This window comes from Heptranchias perlo, chromosome 3 (assembly GCF_035084215.1).
Source record: "Heptranchias perlo isolate sHepPer1 chromosome 3, sHepPer1.hap1, whole genome shotgun sequence".
NCBI classification, from domain to species: domain Eukaryota; kingdom Metazoa; phylum Chordata; class Chondrichthyes; order Hexanchiformes; family Hexanchidae; genus Heptranchias; species Heptranchias perlo.
In genome coordinates, this window is record NC_090327.1 from 121,864,715 (window position 1) to 121,887,391 (window position 22,677).

Genomic DNA, 22,677 nt, shown 5'->3' on the forward strand with positions numbered 1-22,677 from the left:
CGCACACCAGGCAGAGAGTATTCACAGCGTATCGCACACCAGGCAGAGAGTATTCAAAGCGTATCGCACACCAGGCAGAGAGTATTCACAGCGTATCGCACACCAGGCAGAGAGTATTCACAGCGTATCGCACACCAGGCAGAGAGTATCCACAGCGTATCGCACACCAGGTTCAGAGCATTCACAGCGTATCGCACACCAGGTTCAGAGTATTCATAGCGTATCGCACACCAGGTTCTGAGCATTCACAGCGTATCGCATACCAGGTTCAGAGCATTCACAGCTTATCGCACACCAGGTTCAGAGTATTCACAGCTTATCGCACACCAGGTTCAGTGTATTCACAGCGTATCGCACACCAGGTTCAGAGTATTCACAGCGTATCGCACACCAGGTTCAGAGTATTCACAGCGTATCGCACACCAGGCAGAGAGTATTCACAGCGTATCGCACACCAGGCAGAGAGTATTCACAGCGTGTCGCACACCTGGCTGAGAGTATTCACAGCGTGTCGCACACCTGGCTGAGAGTATTCACAGCGTGTCGCACACCAGGCTCTGCCTATTCATAACTTATCGCACACCAGGTTCAGAGTATTCACAGCGCATCGCACACCAGGTTCAGAGCATTCACAGCGTATCGCACACCAGGTTCAGAGCATTCACAGCGTATCGCACACCAGGTTCAGAGCATTCACAGCGTATCGCACACCAGGTTCAGAGCATTCACAGCGTATCGCACACCACGATCAGAGCATTCACAGCGTATCGCACACCAGGCTCAGAGTATTCACAGCGTATCGCACACCAGGTTCAGTGTATTCACAGCGTATCGCACACCAGGTTCAGAGTATTCACAGCGTATCGCACACCAGGTTCAGAGTATTCACAGCGTATCGCACACCAGGCAGAGAGTACTCATAGCGTATCGAACACCAGGCAGAGAGTATTCACAGCGTATCGCACATCAGGCAGAAAGTATTCACAGCGTATCGCACACCAGGTTCAGAGTATTCACAGCGTATCGCACACCAGGTTCAGAGTATTCATAGCGTATCGAACACCAGGCAGAGAGTATTCACAGCGTATCGCACATCAGGCAGAGAGTATTCACAGCGTATCGCACACCAGGCAGAGAGTATTCACAGCGTATCGCACATCAGGCAGAGAGTATTCACAGCGTATCGCACACCAGGTTCAGAGTATTCACAGCGTATCGCACACCAGGTTCAGAGTATTCACAGCGTATCGCACACCAGGTTCAGAGTATTCACAGCGTATCGCACACCAGGTTCAGAGTATTCACAGCGTATCGCACACCAGGTTCAGAGTATTCATAGCGTATTGAACACCAGGCAGAGAGTATTCACAGCCTATCGCACACCAGGTTCAGAGCATTCACAGCGTATCGCACACCAGGTTCAGAGTATTCACAGCGTATCGCACACCAGGTTCAGAGTATTCGCAGCGTATCGCACACCAGGCAGAAAGTATTCACAGCGTATCGCACACCAGGCTCAGAGTATTCACAGCGTATCGCACACCAGGCTCAGAGTATTCACAGCGTATCGCACACCAGGCTCAGAGTATTCACAGCGTATCGAACACCAGGTTCAGAGTATTCACAGCGTATCGCACACCAGGTTCAGAGTATTCACAGCGTATCGCACACCAGGCAGAGAGTATTCACAGCGTATCGCACACCAGGTTCAGAGTATTCACAGCGTATCGCACACCAGGCAGAGAGTATTCACAGCGTATCGCACACCAGGCAGAGAGTATTCACAGCGTATCGCACACCAGGCAGAGAGTATCCACAGCGTATCGCACACCAGGTTCAGAGCATTCACAGCGTATCGCACACCAGGTTCAGAGTATTCACAGCGTATCGCACACCAGGTTCAGAGCATTCACAGCGTATCGCATACCAGGTTCAGAGCATTCACAGCTTATCGCACACCAGGTTCAGAGTATTCACAGCTTATCGCACACCAGGTTCAGTGTATTCACAGCGTATCGCACACCAGGCTCAGAGTATTCACAGCGTATCGCACACCAGGCTCAGAGTATTCACAGCGTATCGAACACCAGGTTCAGAGTATTCACAGTGTATCGAACACCAGGTTCAGAGTATTCACAGCGTATCGCACACCAGGTTCAGAGTATTCACAGCGTATCGCACACCAGGTTCAGAGTATTCACAGCGTATCGCACACCAGGCAGAGAGTATTCACAGCGTATCGCACACCAGGCAGAGAGTATTCAAAGCGTATCGCACACCAGGCAGAGAGTATTCACAGCGTATCGCACACCAGGCAGAGAGTATTCACAGCGTATCGCACACCAGGCAGAGAGTATTCACAGCGTATCGCACACCAGTCAGAGAGTATCCACAGCGTATCGCACACCAGGTTCAGAGCATTCACAGCGTATCGCACACCAGGTTCAGAGTATTCATAGCGTATCGCACACCAGGTTCTGAGCATTCACAGCGTATCGCACACCAGGTTCAGAGCATTCACAGCTTATCGCACACCAGGTTCAGAGTATTCACAGCTTATCGCACACCAGGTTCAGTGTATTCACAGCGTATCGCACACCAGGTTCAGAGTATTCACAGCGTATCGCACACCAGGTTCAGTGTATTCACAGCGTATCGCACACCAGGTTCAGAGCATTCACAGCGTATCGCACACCCGGTTCAGAGCATTCACAGCGTATCGCACACCAGGTTCAGAGTATTCACAGCGTATCGCACACCAGGTTCAGAGCATTCACAGCGTATCGCATACCAGGTTCAGAGCATTCACAGCTTATCGCACACCAGGTTCAGAGTATTCACAGCTTATCGCACACCAGGTTCAGTGTATTCACAGCGTATCGCACACCAGGTTCAGAGTATTCACAGCGTATCGCATACCAGTTTCAGTGTATTCACAGCGTATCGCACACCAGGTTCAGTGTATTCACAGCGTATCGCACACCAGACTCAGGGTATTCACAGCGTATCGCACAACAGGTCTGTGAATATTCACAACGTACCGTACAACGGCCTGTGAGGATTCACAACGTACCGCACACCTGGCTGAGAGTATTCACAGCGTGTCGCACACCTGGCTGAGAGTATTCACAGCGTGTCGCACACCAGGCTCTGCCTGTTCATAACTTATCGCACACCAGGTTCAGAGTATTCACAGCGCATCGCACACCAGGTTCAGAGCATTCACAGCGTATCGCACACCAGGTTCAGAGCATTCACAGCGTATCGCACACCAGGTTCAGAGCATTCACAGCGTATCGCACACCAGGTTCAGAGTATTCACAGCGTATCGCACACCAGGTTCAGAGTATTCACAGCGTATCGCACACCAGGCAGAAAGTATTCACAGCGTATCGCACACCAGGTTCAGAGTATTCACAGCGTATCGCACACCAGGTTCAGAGTATTCACAGCGTATCGCACACCAGGTTCAGAGTATTCACAGCGTATCGCACACCAGGTTCAGAGTATTCACAGCGTATCGCACACCAGGTTCAGAGTATTCACAGCGTATCGCACACCAGGTTCAGAGTATTCACAGCGTATCGCACACCAGGTTCAGAGTATTCATAGCGTATCGAACACCAGGCAGAGAGTATTCACAGCGTATCGCACACCAGGTTCAGAGCATTCACAGCGTATCGCACACCAGGTTCAGAGTATTCACAGCGTATCGCACACCAGGTTCAGAGTATTCACAGCGTATCGCACACCAGGCAGAAAGTATTCACAGCGTATCGCACACCAGGCTCAGAGTATTCACAGCGTATCGCACACCAGGCTCAGAGTATTCACAGCGTATCGCACACCAGGTTCAGAGTATTCACAGCGTATCGCACACCAGGTTCAGAGTATTCACAGCGTATCGCACACCAGGCAGAGAGTATTCACAGCATATCGAACACCAGGCAGAGAGTATTCACAGCGTATCGCACACCAGGTTCAGAGTATTCACAGCGTATCGCACACCAGGCAGAGAGTATTCACAGCGTATCGCACACCAGGCAGAGAGTATTCACAGCGTATCGAACACCAGGCAGAGAGTATTCACAGCGTATCGCACACCAGGTTCAGAGCATTCACAGCTTATCGCACACCAGGTTCAGAGCATTCACAGCTTATCGCACACCAGGTTCAGTGTATTCACAGCGTATCGCACACCAGGTTCAGAGTATTCACAGCGTATCGCATACCAGGTTCAGTGTATTCACAGCGTATCGCACACCAGACTCAGTGTATTCACAGCGTATCGCACACCAGGTTCAGAGCATTCACAGCACATCGCACACCAGGTTCAGAGCATTCACAGCGTATCGCACACCAGGTTCAGAGTATTCACAGCGTATCGCACACCAGGTTCAGAGCATTCACAGCGTATCGCATACCAGGTTCAGAGCATTCACAGCTTATCGCACACCAGGTTCAGAGTATTCACAGCTTATCGCACACCAGGTTCAGTGTATTCACAGCGTATCGCACACCAGGTTCAGAGTATTCACAGCGTATCGCATACCAGGTTCAGTGTATTCACAGCGTATCGCACACCAGGTTCAGTGTATTCACAGCGTATCGCACAACAGGTCTGTGAATATTCACAACGTACCGTACAACGGCCTGTGAGGATTCACAACGTACCGCACACCTGGCTGAGAGTATTCACAGCGTGTCGCACACCTGGCTGAGAGTATTCACAGCGTGTCGCACACCAGGCTCTGCCTATTCATAACTTATCACACACCAGGTTCAGAGTATTCACAGCGCATCGCACACCAGGTTCAGAGCATTCACAGCGTATCGCACACCAGGTTCAGAGCATTCACAGCGTATCGCACACCAGGTTCAGAGCATTCACAGCGTATCGCACACCAGGTTCAGAGTATTCACAGCGTATCGCACACCAGGCAGAGAGTATTCACAGCGTATCGCACGCCAGGCAGAAAGTATTCACAGCGTATCGCACACCAGGTTCAGAGTATTCACAGCGTATCACACACCAGGTTCAGAGTATTCACAGCGTATCGCACACCAGGTTCAGAGTATTCACAGCGTATCGCACACCAGGTTCAGAGTATTCACAGCGTATCGCACACCAGGTTCAAAGCATTCACAGCGTATCGCACACCAGGTTCAGAGCATTCACAGCGTATTGCACACCAGGTTCAGAGCATTCACAGCGTATCGCACACCAGGTTCAGAGTATTTACAGCGTATCGCACACCAGGTTCAGAGTATTCACAGCGTATCGCACACCAGGTTCAGAGTATTCACAGCGTATCGAACACCAGGCAGAGAGTATTCACAGCGTATCGCACACCAGGTTCAGAGTATTCACAGCGTATCGAACACCAGGCAGAGAGTATTCACAGCGTATCGCACACCAGGTTCAGAGTATTCACAGCGTATCGCACACCAGGTGCAGAGTATTCACAGCGTATCGCACACCAGGTTCAGAGCATTCACAGCGCATCACACACCAGGTTCAGAGTATTCACAGCGCATCGCACACCAGGCAGAGAGTATTCACAGCGTATCGCACACCAGGCAGAGAGTATTCACAGCGTATCGCACACCAGGCAGAGAGTATTCACAGCGTATCGCACACCAGGTTCAGAGTATTCACAGCGTATCGCACACCAGGTTCAGAGTATTCACAGCGTATCGCACAACAGGCTCTGCCTATTCGCAGCGTATCGCACACCAGGTTCAGAGTATTCACAGCGTATCGCACACCAGGTTCAGAGTATTCACAGCGTATCGCACACCAGGTTCAGAGTATTCACAGCGTATCGCACACCAGGTTCAGAGTATTCACAGCGTATCGCACACCAGGTTCAGAGTATTCACAGCGTATCGCACACCAGGCTCTGCCTATTCACAGCGTATCGCACACCAGGTTCAGAGTATTCACAGTGTATCGCACACCAGGTTCAGAGTATTCACAGCGTATCGCACACCAGGTGCAGAGTATTCACAGCGTATCGCACACCAGGTTCAGAGTATTCACAGCGTATCGCACACCAGGTTCAGAGTATTCACAGCGTATCGCACACCAGGTTCAGAGTATTCATAGCGTATCGAACACCAGGCAGAGAGTATTCACAGCGTATCGCACACCAGGTTCAGAGCATTCACAGCGTATCGCACACCAGGTTCAGAGTATTCACAGCGTATCGCACACCAGGCTCAGAGTATTCACAGCGTATCGCACACCAGGTTCAGAGCATTCACAGCGTATCGCACACCAGGTTCAGAGTATTCACAGCGTATCGAACACCAGGTTCAGAGCATTCACAGCGTATCGAACACCAGGTTCAGAGCATTCACAGCGTATCGCACACCAGGCAGAAAGTATTCACAGCGTATCGCACACCAGGCTCAGAGTATTCACAGCGTATCGCACACCAGGCTCAGAGTATTCACAGCGTATCGCACACCAGGCTCAGAGCATTCACAGCGTATCGCACACCAGGCTCAGAGCATTCACAGCGTATCGCACACCAGGTTCAGAGCATTCACAGCGTATCGCACACCAGGTTCAGAGTATTCACAGCGTATCGCACACCAGGTTCAGAGTATTCACAGCGTGTCGCACACCAGGTTCAGAGTATTCACAGCGTGTCGCACACCAGGCTGAGAGTGTTCACAGCGTGTCGCACACCAGGCTGAGAGTGTTCACAGCGTGTCGCACACCAGGCTGAGAGTGTTCACAGCGTGTCGCACACCAGGCTGAGAGTGTTCACAGCGTGTCGCACACCAGGCTGAGAGTGTTCACAGCGTGTCGCACACCAGGCTCTGCCTATTCATAACTTATCACACACCAGGTTCAGAGTATTCACAGCGCATCGCACACCAGGTTCAGAGCATTCACAGCGTATCGCACACCAGGTTCAGAGCATTCACAGCGTATCGCACACCAGGTTCAGAGCATTCACAGCGTATCGCACACCAGGTTCAGAGTATTCACAGCGTATCGCACACCAGGCAGAGAGTATTCACAGCGTATCGCACGCCAGGCAGAAAGTATTCACAGCGTATCGCACACCAGGTTCAGAGTATTCACAGCGTATCACACACCAGGTTCAGAGTATTCACAGCGTATCGCACACCAGGTTCAGAGTATTCACAGCGTATCGCACACCAGGTTCAGAGTATTCACAGCGTATCGCACACCAGGTTCAAAGCATTCACAGCGTATCGCACACCAGGTTCAGAGTATTCACAGCGTATCGCACACCAGGTTCAGAGTATTCACAGCGTATCGCACACCAGGTTCAGAGTATTCACAGCGTATCGCACACCAGGTTCAAAGCATTCACAGCGTATCGCACACCAGGTTCAGAGCATTCACAGCGTATCGCACACCAGGTTCAGAGCATTCACAGCGTATCGCACACCAGGTTCAGAGTATTTACAGCGTATCGCACACCAGGTTCAGAGTATTCACAGCGTATCGCACACCAGGTTCAGAGTATTCACAGCGTATCGAACACCAGGCAGAGAGTATTCACAGCGTATCGCACACCAGGTTCAGAGTATTCACAGCGTATCGAACACCAGGCAGAGAGTATTCACAGCGTATCGCACACCAGGTTCAGAGTATTCACAGCGTATCGCACACCAGGTGCAGAGTATTCACAGCGTATCGCACACCAGGTTCAGAGCATTCACAGCGCATCACACACCAGGTTCAGAGTATTCACAGCGCATCGCACACCAGGCAGAGAGTATTCACAGCGTATCGAACACCAGGCAGAGAGTATTCACAGCGTATCGCACATCAGGTTCAGAGTATTCACAGCGTATCGCACACCAGGCAGAGAGTATTCACAGCGTATCGCACACCAGGCAGAGAGTATTCACAGCGTATCGCACACCAGGTTCAGAGTATTCACAGCGTATCGCACACCAGGTTCAGAGTATTCACAGCGTATCGCACAACAGGCTCTGCCTATTCGCAGCGTATCGCACACCAGGTTCAGAGTATTCACAGCGTATCGCACACCAGGTTCAGAGTATTCACAGCGTATCGCACACCAGGTTCAGAGTATTCACAGCGTATCGCACACCAGGTTCAGAGTATTCACAGCGTATCGCACACCAGGCTCTGCCTATTCACAGCGTATCGCACACCAGGTTCAGAGTATTCACAGTGTATCGCACACCAGGTTCAGAGTATTCACAGCGTATCGCACACCAGGTGCAGAGTATTCACAGCGTATCGCACACCAGGTTCAGAGTATTCACAGCGTATCGCACACCAGGTTCAGAGTATTCACAGCGTATCGCACACCAGGTTCAGAGTATTCATAGCGTATCGAACACCAGGCAGAGAGTATTCACAGCGTATCGCACACCAGGTTCAGAGCATTCACAGCGTATCGCACACCAGGTTCAGAGTATTCACAGCGTATCGCACACCAGGCTCAGAGTATTCACAGCGTATCGCACACCAGGTTCAGAGCATTCACAGCGTATCGCACACCAGGTTCAGAGTATTCACAGCGTATCGAACACCAGGTTCAGAGCATTCACAGCGTATCGAACACCAGGTTCAGAGCATTCACAGCGTATCGCACACCAGGCAGAAAGTATTCACAGCGTATCGCACACCAGGCTCAGAGTATTCACAGCGTATCGCACACCAGGCTCAGAGTATTCACAGCGTATCGCACACCAGGCTCAGAGCATTCACAGCGTATCGCACACCAGGCTCAGAGCATTCACAGCGTATCGCACACCAGGTTCAGAGCATTCACAGCGTATCGCACACCAGGTTCAGAGTATTCACAGCGTATCGCACACCAGGTTCAGAGTATTCACAGCGTGTCGCACACCAGGTTCAGAGTATTCACAGCGTGTCGCACACCAGGCTGAGAGTGTTCACAGCGTGTCGCACACCAGGCTGAGAGTGTTCACAGCGTGTCGCACACCAGGCTGAGAGTGTTCACAGCGTGTCGCACACCAGGTTCAGAGTGTTCACAGCGTGTCGCACACCAGGCAGAGAGTATTCACAGCGTGTCGCACACCAGGCTGAGTGTATTCACAGCGTGTCGCACACCAGGCTGAGAGTATTCACAGCGTGTCGCACACCTGGCTGAGAATATTCACAGCGTGTCGCACACCTGGCTGAGAATATTCACAGCGTGTCGCACACCTGGCTGAGAATATTCACAGCGTGTCGCACACCTGGCTTAGAATATTCACAGCGTGTCGCACACCTGGCTGAGAATATTCACAGCGTGTCGCACACCTGGCTTAGAATATTCACAGCGTGTCGCACACCTGGCTGAGAATATTCACAGCGTGTCGCATACCTGGCTGAGAATATTCACAGCGTGTCGCACACCTGGCTGAGAATATTCACAGCGTGTCGCACACCTGGCTGAGAATATTCACAGCGTGTCGCACACATGGCTGAGAGTATTCACAGCGTATCCCACACCAGGCTCAGAGTATTAACAGCGTATCGCACACCAGGCTGAGAGTATTCACAACCTATCGTACACCAGGCTGTGAGTATTCACAACATCATGTACCCCAGGCTGAGAGTATTGTGAAATATTGGATGTTTTAAACATAGTGAGAGTGGGCTTTCGCATCTTTGAAAGTAGATAAATCACCGGGCCCGAATTTAATGTGGCCCAGGCTGTTAAAAGAAGTAACAGAGGAAATTGCAGAGCCTCTGACCATCATTTTCTGATTCTCCCTGGCTGCAGGCATAGTGCCGGGGGGTTGGAGGACTGCTGACGTTGTACCATTGTTTAAAAAGGGAGAAAAGGATAGACGAGTAATTACAGGCCAGTCAGTCTAAACTCGGTCGTGGGCAAATTATTGGAATCAATTCCGAGGAACAGGATAAACTGTCATTTCGAAAGGCATGGATTAATCAAGGACAGTCGACATCGATTTGTCAAGGGAAGGTTGTGTCTGACTAACTCCATTGAATTTTTGGAGAAGGTAACAAGGAGGGTCGATGAGGTTAGTGCATTTGATGTAGCCTGCATGGATTTTGGCAAGGCTTTTGACAAGGCACATGGCAGACTGGTCAAAAAAGTAAAAGCCCATCGGATCCAAGAGAAAGTGGAAAATTGGATCCAAAATTGGCTCGGTGACAGGAAGCAAAGGGTAATGGTCGATGGATGTCTTTGTGACTGGAAGGCTGTTTCCAATGGGGTTCCGCAGGGATCAGTACTCGGTCCCTTGCTTTTTGTGGTATATATCAATGATTTGGACTTAAATGTAGAGGGCATGATTAAGAAGTTGGCAAATGATACTAAAATTGGCCTTGTGGTTGATAGTGAGGAGGAAAGCTGTAGATTGCAGGAAGATATCAATGGACTAGTCAGGTGGGCAGAAAAGTGGCAAATGGAATTCAATCCTGAAAAGTGTGAGGTGATACATTTGGGGAGGGCAAACAAGACAAGGGAATACACAATAAATGGGAGGATACTGAGAGGTGTAGAGGAACAGAGGGATCTTGGAGTTCACGTCCATAGGTCCCTGAATGTAGCAGGACAGGGAGATAAGGTGGTTAAGAAGACATATGGCATGATTTCCTTTATTAGCCGAGGCATAAAATGTAAGAGCAGGAAGGTTATGCTGGAACTGTATAAAACACTGGTTAGGCCACAGCTTGAGGACTGCGCACAGTTCTGGTCACATTACAGGAAAGACATGATTGTACTAGAGAGGGTGCAAAGGAGATTTACGAGGACGTTGCCAGGACTGAAGAATTTTAACTGTGATGACAGATTGGATAGGCTGAGGTTGTTTTCCTTGGAACAGAGGAGGCTGAGGGATGATTTAATTGAGGTGTACAAAATAATGAGGGGCCTAGATAGAGTGGATAGGAAGGACCTATTTCCCTTAGCGGAGGGGTCAATAACCAGGGGGCATAGATTTAAAGTGATTGGTAGACGGATTAGAGCTGAAATGAGGAAAAACTGTTTCACCCAGAGGGTGGTGGGGGTCTGGAACTCACTGCCTGAGAGGGTGGTAGAGGCAGAAACCCTCAACTCATTTAAAAAGTACCTGGATGTGCACCTGGGGTGCCGTGATGTACGAGACTACGGACCAAGTGCTGGAAAGAGGGATTAGGCCGAGTGTCTCATCTTCGACCGGCACAGACACGACGGGCCGAATGGCCTCCTTCTGTGCCGTAAATTTTCGATGTTTCTATTCCCAACGAATAGTACCCCGGCTTCTGAGTATTCATAACCCGCACAGCTCTATCGGGGTGTGGGGGTCTCTCCCCGCCGCACCTCCGCAGCCCAACTCAGGCGGACACCGACCGGAACAACCCAAAGGCTGCGCGGCCCTACCCCCGTGACCGGGCTCCGGACCTGACTCCTCCCGCCCGGGCTCCCTCAGCACAGCCGGGCCCTGAGTCCAGGAGCAGAGAGCCACCGGAAAACAGTCGCCAACACACGGCCTCTAGCCCGGGCCGGACCCGCTCCCCAGGCCCGAGGGCGCCGCATTTACCTGCAGATCGGCCGGAACCGCCGTCGCGTACTCGCTACTCAGGGGAAGATTGTACAGGCGGGCTGGGGGGGAGGGGCGATACATCACGTGGTCTGATCCGCCCCCTAAGAGGCCCCGCCCATCGAGGCAGTAAAGGGGCGGAGCAATCAACGGGGGCGGGGCAGTAAATGGGACCTTGCATTCTGAGGACAAATAACACATATAATGGGGGCAATGGGCCCTGTCTCCCCCCTTCACCGTCTCTAACTCTTTCTTTAATGAATCAATATTTAAATCAGTCCAAAGCACAAAGGATCGCTTGATAGCAAGTAACTCTCTGCAAAAGATGCACTGAGCCTGGAATGCGGAAACTCAGGAGTTCCTGAAGCGCCTCATTCCCAAACAAGTTAAATCACTGGTGTGGGGAGAATTAAGAAGCCTGTTCTTTCACCTATTAGCTTGGGCTTATTTTAGTTGTACATGTGGAAAGGGCACCCCTTTGAGGAATGCAGAATTGAGAATTGGCAAATACATGACAGATGCAGTATAATGTGGATAAATGTGAAGTTATCCACTTCGGAAGGAAAAACAGAAAGGCAGAGTATTATTTAAATGGCGATAGATTGGGAAATGTTGATGTACAAAGGGACCTGGGTGTCCTTGTACACCAGTCACTGAAAGCAAACATGGAGGTGCAGCAAGCAGTTCGGAAGGCAAATGGTATGTTGGCCTTCATTGCAAGAGGATTTGAGTCCAGGAGCAAGGATGTCTTACTGCAGTTATATAGGGCCTTGGTGAGACCACACCTGGAGTATTGTGTGCAGTTTTGGTCTCCTTACCTAAGAAAGGATATACTTGCCATAGAGGGAGTATAGCGAAGGTTCACCAGACTGATTCCTGGGATGGCAGGACTGTCGTATGAGGAAAGACTCGGCCTGTATTCACTCGAGTTTAGAAGAATGAGAGGGGATCTCATTGAAACATATAAAATTCTGACAGGGCTAGACAGACTGGATGCAGGGAGGATGTTTCTCATGGTTGGGTGGTCCAGAACGAGGGGTCACAGTCTCAGGATACGGGGTAGGACATTTAGGACTGAGATGAAGAGAAATTTCTTCACTCAGGGTGGTGACCCTGTGGAATTCTCTACCACAGAAGGCTGTGGAGGCCAATTCACTGAATATATTTAAGAAGGAGCTAGCTAGATTTGTAGACATAAAAGGCATCAAGGGGTGTGGGGAGAGAGCGGGAATATAGTATTGAGATGGAGGATCAGCCATGATCATATTGAATGGTGGAGCAGGCTCGAAGGACCGAAGGGCCGAATGGCCTACTCCTGTTCCTATTTTCTATATTTCTAAGATCTTGCAGGTTATCATGTAAAATAAAAACTACTCCAGCAGTATTCCTACTGTACCTTGTCCAGTTTATACATGCCCTAGCATCTTGAATCCAGCAGTTTGTGGTGGCAGTTTGTATGATGTTTGATGTGCTATTAACACAAATTTCAGCAAGTTTTTTTTTGCCACTGTTGAGAGGTTTCTTACAGTTTACAGTTTGGGTGGAACAAAAGGAGATGGTACATCCTTGAAATGGAAATGATACATGAATTAGATATTTGTGCAGACTTTGTAAATTACATACACAAACTGCTTCCATAGGAACTAGTAGTTGGAGAATAATTGATAGCACTTATTTTTATTTATTTTTAACCAAGTCAAGGAAGTAGGATGTGGAGTTGGCCAGTCAGGTCCCCGCTCCCAGTGCTGATTCTCGCTCACGTCTGTCCTATGTTTCACCCAATGGCCCCTTGTGTTTCCCTTGTTTACCATGAAGCAGCATTCCACATCCTTACCGGTTAACATATCGTGTAATTATATAAAGCCTGAACAAGGCCTGACCAGTTCATGCTGACCACACCTCACATTTTGAAGAGACTTGTAGCCCAGAAAGGTATAAAAAGTACCAAATTGTAACGAGAATTTGGGTTCGGAGATTGAGCTCCGAATTGAACATGTTTGATTCCCAATCATCAGCTGTGATTATAAATACTATCTGCTGAATGAATACACCAGCACTTGACCATAACGTATCGAGAACCTGATTGATTATGAGGAATGGATAGATCATCCAATTATTAATAAATACCATCCTCCAACAGCGTCCAAGGCCTTGTTTATGTTTCAGTGACTAAAACTGAACACGGTACTCAAGGTCACCACCTCACTTCCCACTGTCCAGGGCCCCAAACACTCCTTCCAGGTGAAACAGCGATTTACTTGTAATTCTTCCAAATTAGTATACCATATCCGCTGCTCAAAACGTGGTCTTCTCTACACTGGGGAGACTAAACGCAGATTGGGTGAGCACCTCCGCTCAGTCCGCAAGCGTGACCCTTCTGGTCGCTTGCCACTTTAATTTTTTAAAATTTTTTTTATTCGTTCACGGGATGTGGGCGTCGCTGGCAAGGCCGGCATTTATTGCCCATCCCTAATTGCCCTTGAGAAGGTGGTGGTGAGCCGCCTTCTTGAACCGCTGCAGTCCGTGTGGTGACGGTTCTCCCACAGTGCTGTTAGGAAGGGAGTTCCAGGATTTTGACCCAGCGACAATGAAGGAACGGCGATATATTTCCAAGTCGGGATGGTGTGTGACTTGGAGGGGAACGTGCAGGTGGTGTTGTTCCCATGTGCCTGCTGCTCTTGTCCTTCTAGGTGGTAGAGGTCGCGGGTTTGGGAGGTGCTGTCGAAGAAGCCTTGGCGAGTTGCTGCAGTGCATCCTGTGGATGGTGCACACTGCAGCCACAGTGCGCCGGTGGTGAAGGGAGTGAATGTTTAGGGTGGTGGATGGGGTGCCAATCAAGCGGGCTGCTTTATCTTGGATGGTGTCGAGCTTCTTGAGTGTTGTTGGAGCTGCACTCATCCAGGCAAGTGGAGAGTATTCCATCACACTCCTGACTTGTGCCTTGTAGATGGTGGAAAGGCTTTGGGGAGTCAGGAGGTGAGTCACTCGCCGCAGAATACCCAGCCTCTGACCTGCACTTGTAGCCACAGTATTTATATGGCTGGTCCAGTTAAGTTTCTGGTCAATGGTGACCCCCAGGATGTTGATGATGGGGGATTCGGTGATGGTAATGCCGTTGAAGGTGAAGAGGAGGTGGTTAGACTCTCTCTTGTTGGAGATGATCATTGCCTAGCACTTGTCTGGCGCAAATGTTACTTGCCACTTATCAGCCCAAGCCTGGATGTTGTTCAGGTCTTGCTGCATGCGGGCACGGACTGCTTCATTATCTGAGGGGTTGCGAATGGAACTGAACACTGTGCAGTCATCAGCGAACATCCCCATTTCTGACCTTATGATGGAGGGAAGGTCATTGATGAAGCAGTTGAAGATAGTTGGGCCGAGAACACTCCCCTGAGGAACTCCGGCTGAAATGATTGGCCTCCAACAACCACTAACATCTTCCTTTGTGCTAGGTATGACTCCAGCCACTGGAGAGTTTTCCCTCAGATTCCCATTGACTTCAATTTTACTAGGGCTCCTTGGTGCCACACTTGGTCAAATGCTGCCTTGATGTCAAGGGCAGTCACTCTCACCTCACCTCTGGAATTCAGCTATTTTGTTCATGTTTGGACCAAGGCTGTAATGAGGTCTGGAGCCGAGTGGTCCTGGCGGAACCCAAACTGAGCATCAGTGAGCAGGTTATTGGTGAGTAAGTGTCGCTTGATAGCACTGTCGATGAAACCTTCCATCACTTTACTAATCATTGAGAGTAGACTGATTGGGCAGTAATTGGCCAGATTGGATTTGTCCTGTTTTTTGTGGCTAGGACATACCTGGGAAATTTTCCACTTTGTCAGGTAGATGCCAGTGTTATAGCTGTACTGGAACAGCTTAGCTCGAGGCACGGCTAGTTCTGGAGCACAAGTCTTCAGCACTACAGCCAGGATGTTGTCGGGGCCCATAGCCTTTGCTGTATCCAGAGAAATCAGCCGTTTCTTGATATCACGTGGAGTGAATCGAATTGGCTGAAGACTGGCTTCTGTGATGGTGGGGATCTCAGGAGGAGGCTGAGATGGATCATCCACTCAGCACTTATGGCTGAAGATGGTTGCAAACGCTTCAGCCTTGTCTTTTGCACTCATGTGCTGGACTCTGCCATCATTGAGGATGGGGATGTTCACGGTGCCTCCTCCTCCCATTATTTGTATCACTGTGCACCACCATTCACGACTAGATGTGGCAGGACTGCAGAGCTTTGATCTGATCCGTTGGTTGTGGAATCGCTTAGCTCTGTCTGTAGCATGCTGCTTCTGCGGTTTAGCACGCATGTAGTCCCGTGTTGTAACTTCACCAGGTTGGCACTTCATTTTTAGGTACGCCTGGTGCTGCTCCCGGCCTGCTCTTCTACACTCCTCATTGAACCAGGTTGATCCCCTGGCTTGATGGTAATGGTAGAGTGAGGAATATGCCTGGCCAGGAAGTTACAGATTGTGCTGGAATACAATTCTGCTGTTGCTGATGGCCCACAGCGCCTCATGGATGCCTAGTTTTGAACTGCTAGATCTGTTCTGAATATATCCCATTTAGCACTGTGGTAGTGCCACACAACACGTTGGATGGTGTCCTCAGTATGAAGACGGTTCTTCGTCTCCACAAGGACTGTGCGGTGGTCACTCCTATCAACACTGTCATGGACAGATGCATCTGTGACAGGTAGATTGGTGAGGACAAGGTCAAGTAGGTTTCTCCCTCGTGTTGATTCCCTCACCACCTGCTGCAGGCCCAATCTGGCAGTTGTGTCCTTCAGGACTCGGCCAGCTTGGTCAGTAGTGGTGCTACCGAGCCACTCTTGGTGATGGACATTGAAGCTGCCAACCCAGAGTACATTCTGTGCCCTTGCTACCCTCAGTGTGTAGCTACCTCAGCTCCTCCCAGTGGTGCTCAACATGGAGGAGTACTGATTCATCAGCTGAGGGAGGGCGGTAGGTGGTAATCAGCAGGAGGTTTCCTTGGCCATGTTTTACCTGGTGCCATAAAGACTTCATAGGATCCGCAGTTGATGTTGAGAACTCCCAGGGCCATTCTCTCCTGACCGTATATCACTGTATCACTACCTCTGGTCGGTCTGTCCTGCCGGTGGGACAGGACATACCCACCAGATTGGTGATGGAAGAGTCTGGGACATTGGCTGAAAGGTATGATTCTGTGAGTATGGCTATGTCAGGCTGTTGCTTGACTAGTCTGTGGGACAGCTCTCCCAATTTTGGCACAAGTCCCCAGATGTTAGTGAGGAGGACTTTGCAGGGTCGACTGGGCTTGGTTTGCCTTTGTCGTGTCCAGTGCCTAGTGGTCCATTCGGTTTTATTCTTATGTCTTTTTGTAGCGAGGATTGTACATGGCTTTCTAGGCCATTTCAAATATTTATCCAATTTTTCCTTACAACTGCAATGGTCTTTGCCTCAACCACTCTCTATGGTAGCGCACAGTTAGCAATCAACCACATTGCTGTGGGTCTGGAGTCACATATAGGCCAGACCAGGTAAGGACGGCAGGTTTCCTTCCCTGAAGGGCATTAGTGAACCAGGTGGGTTTTCATGATAATCCAGTAGTTTCATAGTCACCATTGACAGGATTTAAATTCCCCACCTTCCTTGGTGGGATTTAAATTCCCCACCTTCCTTGGTGGGATTTAAATTCCCCACCTTCCTTGGTGGGATTTAAATTCCCCACCTTCCTTGGTGGGATTTAAATTCCCCACCTTCCTTTGTGGGATTTGAATTCATGTTGCCGGAATTATTAATCCGGGCCTACTGGATTATTAGTCTAGTAACATAACCACTATGCTACTGTACCCACCATATAGCTTGCTGGCCTTAACATTGAGTTTAACAACTTTCTACCCTAAACACCACTCCCATTTTCTCTCAGACAGCAAGTGCTGGTATTGGAGGATGGCTGCACCACAGCCACTTGGGGTGGGGGAGGTGTGGGCTGTTGCTGGGGGTGGGGGAGGTGTGGGCCGGTGCTTGGGGTGGGGGAGGTGTGGGCCGGTGCTGGGGGTGGGGGAGGTGTGGGCCGGTGCTTGGGGTGGGGGAGGTGTGGGCCGGTGCTTGGGGTGGGGGAGGTGTGGGCCGGTGCTTGGGGTGGGGGAGGTGTGGGCCGGTGCTTGGGGTGGGGGAGGTGTGGGCCGGTGCTTGGGGTGGGGGAGGTGTGGGCCGGTGCTTGGGGTGGGGGAGGTGTGGGCCGGTGCTTGGGGTGGGGGAGGTGTGGGCCGGTGCTTGGGGTGGGGGAGGTGTGGGCCGGTGCTTGGGGTGGGGGAGGTGTGGGCCGGTGCTTGGGGTGGGGGAGGTGTGGGCCGGTGCTTGGGGTGGGGGAGGTGTGGGCCGGTGCTTGGGGTGGGGGAGATATTGTCTGATGTTCTGAAGTACTTTTTTTTCTGCACATTAGTCTTTTGAAGTGACAGTATAACTTTGCACCAGTTTTTGACATTTTCATCCTGGCATTGGAGGTTCTCTTGAATGGAATTGGTTCCAATCAGATTTCCTGGTCCCAGCGTTCACTGCTTTCGCTCTGAAAGGATGACTGTGGTCAAGACAGCTCAGATTACAAGCTGGGGGAGATTTTCCTCCTTCACTCCTCTGTGACTGCTCGTCTTTCTCCATCCAATTCTCCTCCATGTGTTCTGCCCAGAGCAAAAGAGGAACATCTCCCTGTTCTGTGCTGCATTTGACCAAGCCTTCGTCCCGTTGGTAAGAGCTGGGAGCTTAACATAAAGGAGCCAGGCCTGCAGCCAGTGAAATTGCGGAAACTGCAATGTGGCTAACGCCACTGGATCAGTTTTCGAGCTCCGCCAGTGTTTACCACAGCTGCTGGTGTGCTGTTAATCTGGTAACATCATCTTCAACAGACAAACCAACTCAGGCAACACCACAGCTTCCGGGTTTTGTCCTAGTGTGGGAAGAATCGTTGTTGTGGTACTTCAGTCCCATTGAGAGCAGTTAGATGCTGCAAGCTCAGCGTAATTGCACATAAATTGCCTTTATATTCTTCAACACCGGAGGGCCACATGGGGCTTAATCATAGATTCATAGAATCATAGAAATTTATGGCACAGAAGGAGGTAATTTGGCCCATCATGTCTGTGCCGGCCGAAAAAGAGCTATCCAACCTAATCCCACTTTCCAGCTCTTGGTCCGTAGCCCTGTAGGTTACAGCACTTCAAGTGCATATCCAAGTACTTTTTAAATGCAATGAGGGTTTCTGCCTCTACCACCTTTTCAGGCAGTGAGTTCCAGACCCCCACCACCCTCTGGGTGAAAAAAATTCTGCTCAGCTCCCCTCTAATCCTTCTACCAATTAGATTAAATCTATGCCCCCTGGGCACTGACCCCTCTGCTAAGGGAAATAGGTCCTTCCTATCCACTCTATCTAGGCCCTCATAATTTTATACACCTCAATTAAATCACCCCTCAGCCTCCTCTGTTCCAAAGAGAACAACCCCAGCCTATCCAATCTTTCCTCATAGCTAAAATTCTCCAGTCCTGGCAACATCCTGGTAAATCTCCTCTGTGCCCTCTCTAGTGCAATTACATCTTTCCTGGAATGTGGTGACCAGAACTGTACTCAGTACTCAAGCTGTGGCCATACTAGTGTTTTATACAGTTCCAGCATAACCTTCCTGCTCTTATATTCTATGCCTCGGCTAATAAAGGAAAGTATTCCATAAGCCTTCTTAACCACCTTATCTACCTGTCCTGCTACCTTCAGGGATCTGTGGACATGCACTCCAAGGTCCCTCTGTTCCTCTACACCTCTCAGTATCCTCCCATTTATTGTGTATTCCCTTGCTTGTTTGCCCTCCCCAAATGCATTACCTCACAATTCTCTGGATTGAATTCCATTTGTCACTTTTCTGCCTACCTGACCAGTCCATTGATATCTTCCTGCACACTATCAACCACACGGCCAATTTTTGTATCATCTAAATTCTATTCATCATTCTATAATTCTAAATTCGGAACAGGCTAGAGGGGCTGAATGGCCTCCTCCTGTTCCTGTGTAACAGGCTCGTGGGGCTGAATGGCTCCTTCCTGCTCCTACGTAACAGGCTCGAGGGGTTGAAAGGCCCCCTCCTGTTCCTATGTAACAGGCTCGAGGGACTGATTGACCTCCTCCTGTTTCTGTGTAACAGGCTCGAGGGGCCGATTGCTCCCTCCTGTTCCAATGTAACAGACTTGAGGGGCTGAATGGCCTCCTCCTGTTCCTATGTAACAGGCTCGAGGGGCTGAATGGCCTCCTCCTGTTCCTATGTAACAGGATCGAGGGGCTGAATGGCTTCCTCCTGTTCCTATGTAACAGACTCGACGGGCTGAATGGCCTCCTCCTGTTCCTATGTAACAGGATCGAGGGGCTGATTGGCCTCGGCCTGTTCCTATGTAACAGGATCGAGGGGCTGAATGGCTTCCTCCTGTTCCTATGTAACAGACTCGACGGGCTGAATGGCCTCCTCCTGTTCCTATGTAACAGGATCGAGGGGCTGAATGGCCTCGGCCTGTTCCTATAGGTACTAAACATGCGAGGCAAAGCAGAAGCTCAATTGCCCTTAATCTCTGCAAATATAATTCTCATTTACACCTGGATTACGTTGGAAATCGTTTTTGATTATACATGAGCAGTCCGGAACAGTGGTCTGTGTCACTTCATGAACTGGCTTGTGTCCTGACCAACATTCCTTTACCAACCAACTTCATTTATCACAAAGCTGTTTGTGGGAGCTTGCTGTGTGAAATTGGCTGCCGCGTCTCCTACATCACGACAGTGACTACACTTCAAAAGTACTTCATTGGCTGTGAGGCGTTTTGGGATGTCCTGAGGATGTAAAAGGTGCTATGTAAATGCAAGTTCTTTATAAACTGGGGAAAGTAGGGCCAGGGCTTCCCTCCTCCCACCGGAGGACAGATGGGCCTGGAGTGTGGTTTACTCCCCCCCGCCCGGCCCAGCTCCTTTGCTGATAGTGGATAGTCTTCCAAAGGGAGCCCACCACCAAGAGGCAGCCCACCACTGCCGGGAGAAGGAAAAGTGGGAGGTCCTACAACACCAGAGGAGGAGGAGGCCACTTAAAGGGGGTGGAGGAGCCCTGAAGAGTGGGGCGTGATTTGTTTTTCGGCCTCAGTCTGGGCCAAGGACTAAAAAGGTGAATGTTTAGCGCCTGAGGAGAGGGAGAGGGGTCTATTACAGCGATTAGAAGGCAAGCGACTGGGGTGGATTGCTGGGCCTCATTTACATGCAGCAGGGAGAGAAGAGATGGCCAATGGCCTTCACAGATGGGGTGAGGGGAGGAAAATTAACCTCAGGGCAGGGATGTGATGCCTGACTTTCCCACATTTTCTGTTGCAACACTGCCCAATGTCGGGTGGGATGGCAGAGGAAAAACCCAAGAGAGCCTGTACTAGGCCTGGTGTGAGGGACTCGAGGGAACTTTGAGGGGGGATACTGAGCCTGTTGGGATGGAGTAGAGCGCCAGGATTTTCTTTATCTCTTTCTGTCTCTGGTGGGTATCTGGAGAGGTGGTCTGGAATCCCAGTGGGGTATTTGTGCCCTGTTCTGGCCCAGGGGCCTTACACACGTTAGGCCCGTGTTTGTACAACTGTAGGTTGTAGCTCAATCTAAGAAATGAATAACATTTTAGTAATAAAAAGAACTGGTTATTCAGATATTTTCTTTGGGGCACATTTTATGGAGTGGTGCCCTGGTAGACCTATGTGTGGTGAGACTGTCTGTCGGGAACCAGGGAGTGGGGGTTAGTGTGTCCCAAATGATTCTCTGTCCAATAATGGAAAATCATGCCGCATCCTGACCCCAAATTCTGATAGACGCTTCTTTTATCTATTGTTTATCATCGAATACATCTAATCACTAATGTTATATTTACAAAGGGTCAGCCTCTGTTTATATATTTACCTGTTTAACCATTTATTAATAAACCAGTCTGCTCTCAGCCAGGAAATTAAACCCAGTGCCATTTATTTACTGACTGCATTTGCTCAATAACTTATTTATGCAGCCTGTTGGTGACAGGTATTATTTCCAGGCTGGTAACTTATTCATTAAACCCAATCAGAACCAGGAGCACAGGATCCTGGAGAGGGTTTTCGTCCCACTAGCGCTCTGTTTACGACTTTAAATGGAGGAGATCCGGCAGAGAGAGGGTGACCAGGCAGAAAGGGTGAGAGTGAGGGAGAGAGGGTGATAGCGAGGGTGAGAGGGTAATAGCGAGGAAGAGAGGGTGATAGCGAGGGAGAGAGGGTGATAGCGAGGGAGAGAGGGTGATAGCGAGGGAGAGAGGGTGATAGCGAGGGTGAGAGGGTGATAGCGAGGGAGAGAGGGTGATAGTGAGGGTGAGAGGGTGATAGTGAAGGAGAGAGGGTGATAGTGAGGGAGAGAGGGTGATTGCGAGGGAGAGAGGGTGATTGCGAGGGAGAGAGGGTGATTGCGAGGGAGAGAGGGTGATAGTGAGGGAGAGAGGGTGATAGTGAGGGAGAGAGGGTGATTGCGAGGGAGAGAGGGTGATTGCGAGGGAGAGAGGGTGATTGCGAGGGAGAGAGGGTGATAGCGAGGGAGAGAGGGTGATAGTGAGGGTGAGAGGGTGATAGCGAGGGAGAGAGGGTGATAGCGAGGGAGAGAGGGTGATAGCGAGGGAGAGAGGGTGATAGCGAGGGAGAGAGGGTGATAGTGAGGGAGAGAGGGTGATAGTGAGGGAGAGAGGGTGATAGTGAGGGAGAGAGGGTGATAGTGAGGGAGAGAGGGTGATTGCGAGGGAGAGAGGGTGAAAGTGAGGGAGAGAGGTGATAGTGAAGGAGAGAGGGTGATAGCGAGGGAGAGAGGGTGATAGCGAGGGAGAGAGGGTGATTGCGAGGGAGAGAGGGTGATTGTGAGGGAGAGAGGGTGATAGTGAGGGAGAGAGGGTGATTGCGAGGGAGAGAGGGTGATAGTGAGGGTGAGAGGGTGATAGTGAAGGAGAGAGGGTGATAGCGAGGGTGAGAGGGTGATTGCGAGGGAGAGAGGGTGATTGCGAGGGAGAGAGGGTGATAGTGAGGGAGAGAGGGTGATTGCGAGGGAGAGAGGGTGATTGCGAGGGAGAGAGGGTGATTGCGAGGGAGAGAGGGTGATTGCGAGGGA

At 50.3% G+C, this 22,677-nt stretch overlaps 1 protein-coding gene across 5 annotated transcripts in view; it reads right to left on the minus strand.

Moving 5' to 3' along the window:
* stard3nl (STARD3 N-terminal like) overlaps nt 1–22,677 on the minus strand; it is a 79,681-nt gene that overhangs the window by 52,311 nt on the left and 4,693 nt on the right. For 3 of the 5 annotated variants that reach the window (XM_067981909.1, XM_067981904.1, XM_067981895.1), the window contains exon 1: nt 11,521–11,582. The exons of 1 other annotated variant lie outside the window; for it this stretch is intronic. The gene's annotated coding sequence lies outside the window, so the exon portion shown is untranslated. One more of the 5 variants, XM_067981897.1, reaches the window with a different exon arrangement.